Genomic DNA, 11087 nt, shown 5'->3' with positions numbered 1-11087 from the left:
AGGCTCATTGCACCCTCCTCAGAGTCCTCGGACGTTTCCCATACATCCACTCTAGGAACAAGAAGTGTAGAAGGATTGGGATCATCCTGACAGGATTTTTGTTCCTCCTAAAAGGTTTTCATTGTTATATTCTATGGAGGATAAGTTTTCTAAGAGATGGAAGTGTCCCACCATGGATGCCGCCATTTCTTCGGCTAACAATAATTCAACCTGTCCTGTGGATAATGCCCAGGTTTTTAAAGATCCAGCAGATAAAAAGTTGGAATCTTTATTGAAAGCCTCCTTTGGGGTTGCAGGTTCTGCAGTACAACCAGCAGTAGCAACCATAGGAGTGTGTCACTCTTTGAAAGACCACAGAAAGCAAATGTCCAAGACAGTTCCTTCGCAAGGAGAGTCTGTGGAAGATCTGTCAGCTCTACCTCGCACTTTCACTTTATGTTTCGCAGTAGATGCTCTTACGGACTCCATAAGGCAAATGTCACGGTTTGCTCTGATGACCGTGCATATGCGCAGAATCCTTTGGTTAAAGAGCTGGCCTGCAGAATTACCATGTAAAAAATGACTGGCTAGCTTCCCCTTTCCGGGAGAATGCCCTTATGGTGATGATCTGGATAAGTATATCCAAAAGATCTGGGGGGGGGGGGGGAGAGTGTGTTGCTACCTGTAAAGAGGAAGAGCAGGCATCCTTCCTTTAAAGTCCCCCACTCATAATACCAGTGCTTCTAATTCCAGGCAGTGGTGGCGACCTCAACTGTCTGCATCCGGACCCAAGCCTTCAGGGCAAGGTCAGAAAAGGCCCTGGGCCCAGAGATCAGCCAAGTCTTCCTCTAAGCCCTCTTAGTTACCTGGGTGTGGGGAAGGCTCCTGCATTTCTCAGGGGCATGGGTGGAGTAAATTCAAGACACCTGGGTTGTCTCCACCATTTTACAGAAATACAAGCTGGAATTTTGGGTGTTCACGCATCCTCGGTTTGTGAAGTCAAGTATACCAACAGATCCCCTACAAGAAAGATCTCTCTTTCAGGCATTGAACCAGCTAAGAGCTCAGAGGGTGATAACCGGGGTTCCAGAAAAAGAAAGTTCAAGGGTTTTTACTCAAACCTATACATAATCCCCCAAACCCAACGGGGATGTGAGACCTATTTTGGATCTCAAGGTCGCTGAATCAGTTTCTGAAAGTTCCTTCTTTCCGCATGGAATCAATTCATTCAATCATATCCTCCCTGCAGGGAGAGGAGTTTCTAGCATTTATAGACATCAAGGATGCATATCTTCATGTGCCTCTATTTCAGACCCATCAAAGGTTCCTTCAGTTTGAGATTGGAAACCATCATTTCCAGGTTGTGGCCCTGCCCTTCGGGTTGGCCACAGCTCCAAGAGTGTTCACAAAGATCCTAGCTCCAGTATTGATTGTTCTAAGGTCCCAAGGGATATCTGTAATAGGATATCTGGACAATCTATTACTAATGGATCAATCGGCGTCAGCTCTAAGCCGAAATATCCTTCAGACAGTACATTTTTTTGAAACGTTTTGGTTGGATACTGAACTTAGCAAAGTCAGCATTACAGCCAGTCCAGCTTCTGGAATACCTGGGGCTTCTTGACAACACGGTACAGGCAAAGATATTCTTGCCAGCAAGAAAGGTTTCCGACCTTAAGGGTCAGGTTCGGTCTATAGTAAGGCTGAGATCTCCTTCTGTACGTCTTTGCATGATGTTACTGGGGAAGATGGTGTTCACATTCGGGCAATTCCCTATGCTCAATTCCATGACAGACCCTTGCAGAATAATATTCTGTCTGCGTGGAATGGAAACGTTCAGGCCTTGGACTGGTCCATATCTCTGCTACCAAGAGTACAACAGAGTCTGAATTGGTTGTTGACCAGAAATTTGGAGAGGGGGGAAATCCTTTCTTCCAGTGACCTGGAAGGTAGTGACTACAGATGTCAGTCTCTCCAGCTGGGGAGCAGTTCTGGAGGAAGCTATTGTCTAGAGGAAATGGTCTTGGGTAGAGAGTTGTCTCCCAATCAACATTTTGGAAATTTGTGCAGTCAGTCGGGCTCTGAAATTCTGGACGCCCAGACTTCGGGGTCACCCTGTCAGGGTGCAATCCGACAATGCCACGACCGTGGCTTATGTCAACCATCAAGGAGGCACAAGGAGTCAATCAGCCCAGAAAGAGGTGGATATCCTCTCCTGGGCAGAGAAGTTTGTGCCATGCCTGACAGCAGTGTTGATTCCAGGAATAGAGAAGTGGCAGGCAGACTTTTTGAGCCGTCAACAGATGTTTCCGGGGGAATGGTCCTTACATCCCGAGATTTTTCAATCAATCTGCCTACGCTGGGGGGTCCCAGACATAGATCTGTTGGCATCCATGTTCAACAACAAGTTGGAGAGATTTGTGTCCAGGACCAGGGGTCCACTCGCAGTTGGAGTGGATGCTTTGGTGACTCCTTGGGAGGAATATTCCCTGATCTATGCCTTTCCTCCGGTACAGCTGATATCGCGTTTGTTTTGCAGGATCCATCTAGAGGGGAAACCAGTAATTCTGGTAGCTCTGGCTTGTCCGAGGAGGATTTGGTATGCACAAATCCATAGGTTGGCAGTGACAACGCCTTGGGTTCTTCCACTGCGTCAGGACTTGCTCTCTCAAGGTCCGCAGTTTATACACTGATAAATGCCAGGAAGCCAGTCTCTAAGAAATATTTATTACAGCGTCTGGAAATGCTACATTGCCTGGTGTGCATCCAGGAAATGGCATCCCCGCACATTTATTATCGGGAGAATTTTATCCTTTTTTGCAAGCAGGGGTAGATATGAAATTAGCCTTGAGCTAATTTCAGCTCTATCGGTTTTTTCAAGGAACCGATCGCTTTCCATTCATTGTTTCAAACCTTCGTCCGGGGAATATTGCGTTTGCTTCCACCAGTAAAGCCACCATTGCGTCCTTGGGACTTAAATTTGGTGTTGCCCAGTTTGCAAACACAGCCTTTTGAACCTCTGGGGCTGGTTCCCCTTGTTCTTTTGACCTGAAAACTGGTCTTTTTGATGGCGATACCTTCAGCTAGAAGGGTATCGGAACTAGCAGCTCTTTCTTGTAAAGAGCTGTTCTTGATATTTTATCAAGGTAGGGTGATTTTACATCCTCACCCAGATTTTTTGCCCAAGTAGTGTCCACCTTTCATTTAAATCAGGACATTATACTACCTTTTTTTTTTCCAGATCCTCACTCAGAGTAGGAAAAGTTATTGCGTTCTCTTGATGTAATGCGTGCACTTAAGTTTTATTTACAGGAAATAGCTCAGATTCGTAAAACCGAGAGCTTGTTTGTGCTGCCAGAAGACCCCTGAAAGGGGTTGGCAGCATCTAAATCTACTATTTCCTGTTGAATTTGCCAGGTTATTACCCAGGTGATGGTTTAGTAGGAATGGTTCCACCTATTCCGGTAAAGGCACATTCTACCAGAGAAGTAGGTCCCTCTTGGGCACATCGCCATCAAGCCTCTATGGCTCAGATTTGCAAGCCTGTGACCTGGTCGTCGGTACATATGTTCACTCGTTTCTACAGAGTGGATGTTGGGACCCAGGAGGAGTCTGCTTTTGGCCGCAGTGTGCTGCAGGCGGCGGTGTAATCCTTCTTTTAGGGTCAGATGGTGGTATTTTTTGGTGTCCCCCTCCCCTCAGATGCATTTCTTTGGGACGTCCCATATGTTATGATTTGTGGCTCTGTGTCCCATGATGTACGAAAAGAAAAATGTATTTTTAATTCATACTTGCCTGTAAAATCTATTTTTTGAAGTACATCATGGGACACAGAGGTCCCTCCCCTCCTCTATGGGGTCTTTTATTGCTTGCTATAAAACTGAGGTACTTTCTTTGTGGGAGGGGTTATATAGGGGATCATCAATTCTGATTGGTTGCCTGTGTCCTTCGCCTATATGTGGCTATATAACCCATATGTTATTATTTATGGCTCTGTGTCCCGTTATGTACTTCAAGAAATGGATTTTACAGGTAAGTATGAATTAAAAATCAATTTTTTCCTTTTTTAATAAAACCACAGTTTGCAACATTTCATATGTCATCCATGTTTTTGCAGTATATTGCCCATATTATAAACACACATTCTTTATCAATAGTAGCTGTTCCAGTGAAGTCCATTAAAAAATAATGGTCATGCTGACTTAGTAAATAATGATTATGAGGCAAAATTGTTATGATGATTATGAGGCACATCACATGGGCAATTTCAAAGAAAGCATATGTAACTAAGGCATGATAAGTACAGTAATTCTATCATATAAGAAAAATATGGACAATTACTTTGTTTTTAACTAGTTATTAACCACTTCTGGACTGGAAGGATTTGCCCCCCCCCTAATGATCATGCCATTTTTTGCGATTCGGCACTGCGTTACTTTAACGGACAATTGTGCAATCTTGCAAAGCTGTACTCATATAAAATGTATGTCCTTTTTCCCACAAATAGAGCTTTCTTTTGGTGGTATTTGATCACCTGTGCAATTTTTTATTTTTTTATTTTTTTTGCGCTATGAACAAAAAAAGAGCAACAATTCAGAGAAAAAAAAAACAATATTTCTCTTTTGTTCACTGACAGACACAGCTTCAAGTCTTCAGATCATTGGGCTTATGCTCTTGCTCTCTTGGAATAGTCACAGGCTGTACCTCAGGCCGCATCACCCCCATTTCTAAAATGTTGCAGTGGACTGCTGGGAGTGGCTCCCGCCTGGTGACCGTCGTATGGTGAATAGTAGGGCTGCACGATATTGGGAAAAAAATCACATTACGATATTTTTTCCCCAACGATATATATTGTGATATTACCCGCCTCTTCCTGGTGTACATGGTACAGTCGCCTCCCCTCCATATTTGGTACCTTCTTGGCAGCCTCGGCCCACGTGCGCTCCCTCCGCCTCTTCTGTTTGTCCCTCATGATCGGGCTGTGAAGTCGGTTCTCCCGGAGGGAGGGGGAATCTCTCTGGCTGGGGGCAGACAGAAACGCGGGAAGTGGGGGTAACGCTGGGAGTTGTAGTCCTCTCCACCAGGTAGCTCCTTCGCACCGGAAGCACACTCCCAGTTCCCACAATACACTTCCGCCCCACAGCACAGCGAACCAATCACGTCGTGAGTAGCGGCACAGCGAACCAATCAGGTGTGCAGGCACGCGTGATTGGTTCCCTGTGCCGCTGCTCATAGCGTGCTGCTCACCGCTCAGTCAGGAGAGCTGCAGAGCGCCGGACTTAACATGTGGGACGGATGTCGGGCTGTATTCTTCTACCTTCACTGTGAGTCCCCAATATCGCATGATCCGGCGATGTGACTATCGCCCACGCCCGCAGCACAATATTCGATGTTACATCGAATATCTTTCTGCCCTAGTGAATAGTGTCCCCCCTCCTTTCCTGTAGAATTGTTGGGGTGGTCGTGGGCACTCCCTGGGGATGGTAGGTCCCCCTGTGTCCTTTCTCCCCTTTGGGCTTCCCCCTCCTCCTTGCCTGGTTCTCCCTTAAATTTGGATGCCCTCACCTGTCCCCCCGGCCCCTGTTTGGGGGCATGGGTAAAATTGGGTAGGAGGACTACATGGTGCTGGGCTGGAGGAGCGGTGGGTGATGCCGCTGTCGGTCCCGGTTGGGGGGGGGGGATCCTCTCCTGGGGTTTGTATATTTTTTTTCTGGGGTCCAGTGGGGTCAAGAGTCCTGTGCAGCGCCGCATGATACAGCCATTTTTCCGTGGTCTTTGTGATTCCCAGTTTATCGGCCATGTTTTTAGTTTCCCCATAGACTTGCATTGGCGGCCATTTTCCTGTAGTCGGAGACAGTACTGAGGCTGTGGGGGCCTCTAGTGTCTGGTCAGCGTTTCCCCTTCCTCTTTCCAGCAGTGTGGCAGATCGTTTTGGCGCTTTCCAGCTCAGGTGGTGAGTCTCTGGGGATACACTATCCTTCCTTGCTGTATATAGTGCAGCGGGCGGCTGCTTCTTGTAGTGCCACAGCGGTACACAGAGGGGAGGCGCTCCCCGTTTAAAAAAAAAAAAGTTTGCTGAGCAGTAGTTCTGCTTAACCCTTCATGGTCATAGAGCCTGGGGAGCTCGTTTAACCACCCGATCTACTCCTGGAAGCTGTGGGACCCTCTGGGTCTCAGTCTGCCCTGGCAGCCATGACGGCAGCCCTGCAGTCACTAGTAGCCAAAGTAAATATGGCCCTACAAAGGAGACCTGGCAAGAAGCGCCCCCCCACCTTCACCTGTATCCTCTGCTTCCTCAGATTCTGAGGTGGATTTGGCCACTGCGGACGAGAGTCAGCCCACTGGGTTCTTTTCTATTCATGCTGAGTGCTCTAATAGTGAGGATGAGTCCTCCTCCTCTGGAGCCATACAGGAAAAAGCACCGGTGGAGGCCCTGATTGTATCAGTGCAGGTAACTTTAAAGTTGGAGGACTCAGCTGCTGCCAAGTTGGCGATGCCGGTGCAATTTGGCACCCGCAAATCTTCCAAGGTGAATAAGATTTTTCCCTTTCCTGACTATTTTTACGAGATTGTCACTAGTCAGTGGGGTTCCCTGAAACGCATGGTTGGTGTACCGAAGCGTTTTGCCAGAAGATATCCCTTTGAGGAGTCTCTTCTGAAGAAACTGATGGTTCCACCATCGGGGGACTCTCAGGTTTCCAGGCTGAATAAGACCACACTTTTGCCAGTTAAGGATTCCCTGTCTTTTAAGGACCCCGTGGATAAAAGAGCGGAGGCTCTGGTCCGGTACCTTTTCACCATGGCTGGTTCAATTTTAAGACTGGTATTTGCTATCACCTTGGTATCCCAGACCTTAATGGAATGGGCTAAGATTTTGCACCAGGATCTGGAGGGGAGTCAACATCCTTCTGAGCTGGTGGATCAGTTGATTCAGGGGTTACAGTATATTTGTGATGCATCCCTGGATTCGGCCCCCCTGGCTGGCAGGGTTTCTCTGACGGCGGTGATTCTTAGCCGCATGATCTGGTTAAAGTACTGGTCAGCTGACCAGGCTTCTAAAAAGGTACTGACTGATCTCCCCTTTGTAGGGGACCCTTTGTTTGGTGCCTCTATGGAAGAAATCATTAAGGGTCTTACAGGAGGCAAGAGTACTTTGCTTCAACAGGCTGCTAAGGGCAAGGAACCTCGCTGTAAGAGTGGTCCTTTCTTTTCAACCCACAAGCAGCCCTTTTGTCCATCTGGATCACAGGAAAAGGGCTCGAGACCCACCTGTAACTTTGCTAGAGGCTCCAAGAGACCCAGAAATGGTAAGTCCAAAGCGGGCGCGTCTGGTTCCTGCAGATGAGCCTTCCCCAGCCTGAAGGTGTCGGGGTGGGGGGACATCTTTGTCTTTTTCCGGATCCATGGACCTTGCTCATTCAGGAAAAATGGCTCCATGAACTGATTTGGTTTGGTTACAAGATCGAGTTTCGGTCCTTGCCTCCGGCAAGGTTTTTTTCCTTCCAACTTACACCTGTCTCCAGAGCAGCTACAGGGCCTCTACAGAGCAGTGAAGGACCTGTTAGCACAAGGAGTTATTGTGCCGGTTCCAGAGTCGGAACGTTTCCAAAGTTTTTATACAAATCTGTTTACAGTTCCCAGGAAGGAAGGAAAGGTTCGTCCGATCTTGGATCTCAAGGCTCTGAACAACTATGTGCGGGTTCAGAAATTTCAGATGGATTCCATCCGCACAGTAGTAGCTTTCCTTTATCAAGGAGATCTGACGGCTTATATCAATCTCAAGGACGCTTAGCTTCATATTAGTTTTGTTGTGCGCGAGAAGCACTTTCAATTCGTGGTGTTACCCTTTGGTCTCGCTTCAGCTCGAGTGTTTACAAAGGTTTTGGCCCCAGTGTTGGCATTGTTACGGCAGAAAGGGATTGCGGTACTAGGTTACCTGGACAATCAGCTTCTGCGTGCAGAGTCTTCTTCGGCTCTAGAAGCCGACTTGGAGGTTACGGTGCAAACTCTGCAGGAGTTCGGGTGGACATTGAATTTTCAGAAATCGGCACTGTTTTAGTCCACAAAGCTGGACTACTTGGGTCTGATGCTGGATTCAGCGTCAGCCCAGGTGTTTCTTCCTCAGAAAAAAACTACTGAAGCTACGGGAGGCTATTCGGCTTCTGTTGTCCAACCATCGATCGTCTCTCAGGACATGTATGCGAGTACTGGGTCTGATGGTCGCCACATTCGTGGCGGTTCTGTCAGGTCACCTGTGGCCAGATGACAACTTCACCCTGTTGGAGGCAGGGGCGCAGCGCAAGGTAGTGAACCCTATAGCAGACTGCTGCGGATGGACCGGAATGTGAACCCAAGATTCCCCAGGGCGCGGAGTCTAAGACCCAGCAGGTGTTCACCAGAGCCTCTAGTGATGAGGATGGACTTCACTGCAGCTGGGCCCAGGTCGCGGCCCCTGGGGTCCCCCAGGTCATGCTCCGTAGGGAGTGAAGGGAAGCAGCCACTCAGGACACACAGAATGGTGAAGGGTAAGCCGAGGTCGGGGTAACAGGCAGACAAGGGTAGTCAAGGGACAAGCCAAAGTCGGTACACAGAGGAGTAGGTTCAAGCACACGGCAAACAGGAAACAGGAAACTAATACTGTTGAACAGCAAGGCAGGCCTGCAGTGCGCTGGTTAATAGGTTTCCTGTGATGACCTGGGTGGGCCAGGAACAGGAAGTAGAGGTGATAAAAGCAGCCAGAAGGAAGAGTCTGGCCCTTAATGCAGACATGAGGAACAGGTAAGCTACCAGACATTATTGCATATCCATGACAGGTTCCCTTTTGTGCAGTTCCACACCAGACCATTCCAAAGGGAGATTCTGATCAAATGGAACAAGGATCCTCTGTCATTGGACAATCTGATTCTGTTGAGTCGGGGGTTAAAGTGAGTCTCTCCTTTGGTGGCTATACTCCCTGGCCCTGCGTCTGGGAAAATCATTTCTTCCCCTGTATTGGACTGTAATCACCATGGATGCCAGTCTGTCCGGATGGGGAGGTGTCTTGAGGGTGTGTTCGGCCCAAGGTATCTGGACTCGGGAGGAGTCCAGGTTGCCGATCAACATCCTGGAAATTCGGGCGATCTGTCTGTCTCAGTGTACGGATCGTCTGAAGGGAGCACCCTGTGCGGATACAATCGGACAATGCTATGGCTGTGGCCTATGTCAATCATCAAGGGGGCACAAAGAGTGCCCTGGCAGCCTGGGAAGTGGCCGGCATCTTGAGGTGGGCAGAACAATATGTTTGTTTCGGGGGTAGAGAATTGGCAAGCAGACTATCTCACTCGGCAGATGTTGGATTCGGGAGAATGGTCTCTTCACTCTGAGGTATTTCTTCAACTGTGTCTTCGGTGGGGGACCCTCGATGTGGACCTGCTGGCTTCCCGTCTCAACAGGACGGTGCAGAGGTTTGTGTCAATGTCTCGGGATCCTCTGGCCGATGCCGCAGGCGCTCTGGTGGCCCCTTGGGGTCAGTATCGTCTGATTTACGCCTTTCCTCCAATTCAGCTTCTGTTGAGACTGCTACGCAGAATCGAGGTAGAAGGAATTCCAGTCATTCTAATGGCACCAGACTGACCTCACCAGGCCTGGCAAGACTGGTAGCAGACATTCTTTGGAAACTTCTTCTCAGGGACCAATCTTCCATCCTACTTTATGGCCGCTGGCTTTAACGCCGTGGCTATTGAAAACCAGGTGCTGTTGAAGGCTAGGAAATCTACTTCCTGGAAGGTTTATCATCGAGTTTGGAAGGCGTACATTACTTGGTATCTCAAGGGGTTTCTCCCTGCTCCTTTTCTGTGTCTCGCCTGTTGGAGTTTCCACAATTGGGTGTAGATCAACGTTTTGCTCTGGGCACCATCAAGGGCCAGGTTTCCACCTTGGCTATTTTTTTCCAAAGGCTGTTGGCGGTGAATTTCTTGGTTCACACCTTTTGTGTAGGGAGTTCGCCATCTGGCTCCTCCGGTGCTATCCCCGGTACCTCCGTGGGATCTCAATTTGGATCTGTCGGTTCTTCAAAGGCCTCCCTTTGAAAATATTCAAGAAATTTCTCTGCTCACTCTGTTGCAGAAGGTGGCTTTCTTAGTAGCTATTACTTCCGCACGTCGCGTGTCGGAGTTGGCTGCGTTGTCCTGTCGGTCACCTTACTTGGTGATTCATAGGCACAAAGTGGTGTTATGACCCTGTCAGGTGTTCAACCTTCCTAAGGTTGTCTCGGGGTTTCATTTGAATGAGGACATTGTGCTACTGTCCTTATGTCCTAAGCCTACACATCCCTAGGAAATGGCCTTACATTCTATAGATGTGGTAAGAGCGATTCGTATTTACCTGGCGATGACTGAATCTATTAGGAAATCTGATTCTTTGTTTGTTCTTATGAATGGACCTCGTAAGGGGCAGGCCACATCTGCTGCAACCATTTCCAAGTGGATCATGCAGACGGTGGTGCAGGCCTATTCTATTAAGGGTTAGGTTACTCCTTTCCCTGTTAAAGCGCATTCTACGAGGGCGCTTAGTGTCTCCTGGGCCTTCCGTCATCAGGCGTCAGTGGTTCAGGTGTGCAAGGCAGATGCTTGGTCGTCTGTACACACATTCACAAAATTTTATAAAGTGGATGTACTTGCATCTTCGGATGCGGCGTTTGGCCGCAAAGTTTTGCAGGCTGCGTTTGTGGAGGCTTCCGCTTCTTGAGGGTGACATTTTTTTCTGGTGGTGGGCTCCAGTTGTTCCTAGTTGAGCTCCTGTTACCTGGTTGGCTATGTTTAGCCTTGTTAGGAATTCTGCGTTTGCTGTATTTTTTCCCACCCCACATGTTGCACTGCTTTGGGACATCCCAATGGTCTGAAGACTTGAAGCTGTGTCTGTCAGTGAATGAAAGAGAAAACTAAATTTTTGTCTCACCGTAAAATACTTTTCTCTGAGGTTCAGTGACAGACCCAGCACCTGCCCGTCTTTTGTGGTTGAGTTATTTGTTATTCTGACACTGCTTGTTACAAACTGTAAGTCCTACAGCAGGAAGTGATCATATACCCTCTGGGACTGCCCCAGGGGTTTAACCAAAAAGGTTTCTGCCT

Source organism: Pelophylax lessonae, assembly GCF_965119305.1.
Source record: "Pelophylax lessonae genome assembly, chromosome: 13".
NCBI lineage: Eukaryota > Metazoa > Chordata > Amphibia > Anura > Ranidae > Pelophylax > Pelophylax lessonae.
Note: the sequence above shows the minus strand (reverse complement) of the source record.